Raw genomic sequence first — 4516 nt, 5'->3', positions numbered from 1 at the left:
GGCTAATTAGTTAAGATGAGCTATTATCAGTAGGAGAAAAAAACTTCTGTACTGATAATCAAGATGGCCCATTTAGACAGTTGACAAGAAGGTGTGAGGATACTTAACTGGGGAAATAGATTCAATATGTTTAATGACCCAGCCACTCCCAGTCTCTATTCAAACCCAAGTTAATGGTATCTAGTTCGCATATTAATTCAAGCTCAGCAGTTTCTCGCTGGAGTCTGTTTTTGAAGCTTTTCTGTTGCAAAATTGCCACCCTTAAATCTTTTACTGGAGTGGCCAGAGAGGTTGAAGTGTTCTCCTACCAGTTTTTGAATGTTATGATTCCTGATGTCAGATTTGTGTCCATTTATTCTTTTGCGTAGAGACTGTCTGGTTTGGCCAATGTACATGGCAGAGAGGCATTGCTGGGACATGATGGCATATATCACATTGGTAGATGTGCAGGTGAACGAGCCCCTGATGGCGTGGCTAATGTGATTAGGTCCTATGATGGTGGCACTTGAATCAATATGTGGACAGAGTTGGCATCCGGCTTTGTTGCAAGGATAGGTTCCTAAGTTAGCGTTTTTGTTGTGTGGTGTGTGGTTGTTGGTGAGTATTTGCTTCAGGTTGGGGGGCTGTCTGTAAGCGAGGACTGGTCTGTCTCCCAAGATCTGTGAGAGTGAGGGATCATTTTTCAGGATAGGTTGTAAATCTTTGATGATGCACTGGAGAGGTTTTAGTTGGGGGCTGAAGGTGACAGCTAGTGGCGTTCTGTTATTTTTTTTGTTGAGCCTGTCCTGTAGTAGGTGACTTCTGGGTACTCTTCTGGCTCTGTCAATCTGTTTTTTCACTTCAGCAGGTGGGTATTGTAGTTTTAAGAATGCTTGATAGAGATCTTGTAGGTGTTTGTCTCTGTCTGAGGGATTGGAGCAAATGCGGTTGTATCTTAGAGCTTGACTGTAGACGATGGATCATGTGGTGTGTCCTGGATGGAAGCTGGAAGCATGTAGGTAAATATAGCGGTCAGTAGGTTTCCAGTATAGGGTGGTGTTTATGTGACCATCGCTTATTAGCACCGTAGTGTCCAGGAAATGGCCCACTTATGTGGACTGGTCTAGGCTGAGGTTGATGGATGGAAATTGTTGAAATCATGGTGGAATTCCTCAAGGGCTTCTTTTCCATGGGTCCAGATGCTGAAGATGTCATCAATGTAGCGCAAGTAGAGTAGGGGTGTTGGGGGATGAGAGCTAAGGAAGCGTTGTTCTAAGTCAGCCATAAAAATGTTGGCATACTGTGGAGCCACCCGGGTACCCCTAGCAGTGCCACTGACTTGAAGGTATATATGGTCCCCAAATGTGAAATAGTTATGGGTGAGGACAAAGTCACAAAGTTCAGCCGCCAGGTTTGCCATGACATTATTGGGGATATTGTTCCTGATAGCTTGTAGTCCATCTTTGTGTGGAATGTTGGTGTGAGGGCTTCTACATCCATAGTGGCCAGGAGGGTGTTTTCTGGAAGATCACTGATGGATTGTAGTTTCCTCAGGAAGTCAGTGGTGTCTCGAAGATAGCTGGGATTCCTGGTTGTGTAGGGCCTGAGGAGAGAGTCCACATAGCCAGACAATCCTGCTGTCAGGGTGCCAATGCCTGAGATGATGGGGCGTCCAGGATTTCCAGGTTTATGGCTCTTGGGAAGCAGATAGAATACCCCTGGTCGGGGTTCTAGGCATGTGTCTGCACAGATCTGTTCCTGTGCTTTTTCAGGGAGTTTCTTGAGCAGATGATATAGTTTCTTTTGGTAATCCTCAGTGGGATCAGAGGATATACATATTGAATCTATTTCCTTAAGTTAAGTATCCTCACACCTTCTTGTCAACTATCTAAATGGGCCATCTTGATTATCACAAGTTTTTTTCTCCTGCTGATAATAGCTCATCTTAACTAATTAGCCTCTCACAGTTTGTATGGTAACTTCCAACTTATCTGTATGTATATATCTCATACTTATGTTCCATTCTATGCACCTGATGAAGTGGGCGGTAGCCCATGAAAGCTTATGCTCAAATAAATGTGTTAGTCTCTAAGGTGCCACCAGTACTCCTGTTCTTTTTGCGGATACAGACTAACACGGCTGTTACTCTGAAATCTAACATTTAGGTGCCTTGCTGCCTAGTAAAATCCACAGCCCTGTGTTAGGTGCCCAGGCTCCCTATACATGCATGGGGAAAGTTAAACACCTAAGAATGGGCTCCACAAAATCCAGCCTGCTGAGCAGATGAAGCTATTTATGCTAGTAAATAAGAAGTAATTGCAAGAGGTGAGGCCTGAGCCACCTGGGTGAGAGGGAGGTGCTGCTGCCTTACACCTGGGATTCACAGCTGTGAACAGTGTCCCAAACCTAGAGTTAGGCAATTATACCAGGTTAAACCTTTCCTGCAAAACATGGTTGTGGTGGCGCCATTACGCCTGCCCTCCTCCCCCTGTTATTCCCACTAGCCCGGTGGTTAGAGCTAGTGTGAGGAGCTTGCCAGGGCTTAGGCACCAAGCCATGTGGAGGCATCAGGATGTTACTGGCAGAAACATTGGTGCCCATGAAATTTAGGCACCAAGTGAAGTGGCAGCTGAGTGAGCTTTCTGAGGCTCTAACAGTTGGACTTGGTTTAAAGTGGCAGCTAGTTGCTGTAGTCTTCCGTGGTGCTAGCCCAGGGGTGACCAACCTGAGCCTGAGAAGGAGCCAGAATTTACCAATGTACATTGCCAAAGAACCACAGTAATAGTCAGCAGCCCCACCCCCAGCAGCCCTGCTGATCAGCAACTCTCCCTCCCTCCCGCTGCCTGCCATGTTCAGCTGTTTCACAGTGTACAAGAGGCTCTGAGATGGAGGGGGGAGGAGCAAGGGAGCTGCAGGCTCAGGAAGGGGTGGGGATTTGGGGGTAAGAGTGGAGTGGGGGCAGGGCCTGGGGCTGAGTCAGCACCTACGCAAGGAGCCCCATATTAACTTCTGAAGAGCCACATGCGGCTCTGGAGCCACAGGTTGGCCACCCCCGCTCTAGCCAGTTGGCTGCCACAGTACAAAGTATGTGCAAGGTTGGCGAGTTACACCAATGCAATCCTCAACCAAAGGGACCTGAGGTGGAAAGGGGGCCTGCACCTTAAAGTCCAGTCCTGCAAGGTGTGTGCAGTGCTAATGCCAGTGAGAGCCCAGGGTACTTGGCACGTGCCAGGTCAGCACCAACTGTCACCGGGCAAGAGCCAGCGTGCATGTGTTAACCCCCATTTTGTCAGTATTCCAGGCAGTAAAGGAGCAGGTGGGTCATGCTGGTACGCACAGACTCCATCAGCAGTAACTGATGCCTCTTTGCACAGTCTCAGCAGCAGCCTGAAGGGCTTGTTCCTAATCCCCCTTCAACTCCGAGCCCATGAACCCTCCACTATAGCATTGACACAGCACAGGTATGCTCAGCACACACACCTCCACCATGAACTTATCTCATAGCTAAAGGCTTGCAGTCTTTGTGCAACATGCCACTTCTTACCACTAGTAAAAATGCTTTTTTAAAAGACACAGTTCAGAACCAACGCCTCATTCCCCATTCTGAGCTGTGACTGAAGCAGTGGCTGGGATTATACAAAATAAGGAAGTACACAGAAATACAGACTGGGCAGGAAATGCATCAAGGAGAGTGTTTCAATTCTGACTTTTGAAAGAGCAAGTGAATCAACTTCTAATACTAAAGCACAGCATTTGACCCTCACTGAGTGAAAAAGCTCTATGAAACTAGCTTTGCTCTGATGTTTTTTCTAGCATGCATTCCACTGTGCACACGTTAATCATCGCTCCCAGAACAGCCATTAAAAGAGGCAGAGAGAGCAATGAGCCATATCAGCATATAGCTCATAACTGAAGTTGTGAAAGTGTGGGGTGCTTACGAGGAATAGGGAAGCAAGAAAGTATGTGAGCATGAAAGAATTAGGCAACTGGTCAAGGCTGAAAAGCAATGCAGCATAACTAGAGTGGCAAAAACATGTGTTTGTTGAGGGTCGTGGCAGCATTGTTGATGACATGTACATAGGTGTGGAGGAAAGGTGAGACCAACAATGAAGCAGAGCCATGGCTGTACACATTCCTCCCCTTGAAGGAGCAAGACAAGCCCACCCCAAAAATGCATTTTTTTCCTTCTATGGAAAAACTAGAGAATAGCTGATAGAGAATATGCTCATTTCTGAAAACCAGTGCCTTATTTAAACAAGTTGTGTGAGGAACTGCGTTTGGGTGGGTGGGACATGCTCTGCTGACTGAGCTGTGCAGATGTTAACAGCAACCTGGAAGTGGAGGAATAACACATTTAGGCAGAATTTAATTACATGGACCTGGCTGAACCCTGGGGAGGGAAGCTACATACCTAGTCCCTGATCCTGTTATGGCTTGTCAACAGGTTCCTGTCTTTAACTTGTTGGAACTTTCTTCCATTACACGGAGCAGGGACGTGCAGCTACGACCTCACAGTTACAGGGATTAACTACTAGCA

The sequence above is a fragment of the Lepidochelys olivacea genome (genome assembly GCF_965140295.1).
Source record: "Lepidochelys olivacea isolate rLepOli2 genome assembly, chromosome: 1".
NCBI classification, from domain to species: domain Eukaryota; kingdom Metazoa; phylum Chordata; order Testudines; family Cheloniidae; genus Lepidochelys; species Lepidochelys olivacea.
Note: the sequence above shows the minus strand (reverse complement) of the source record.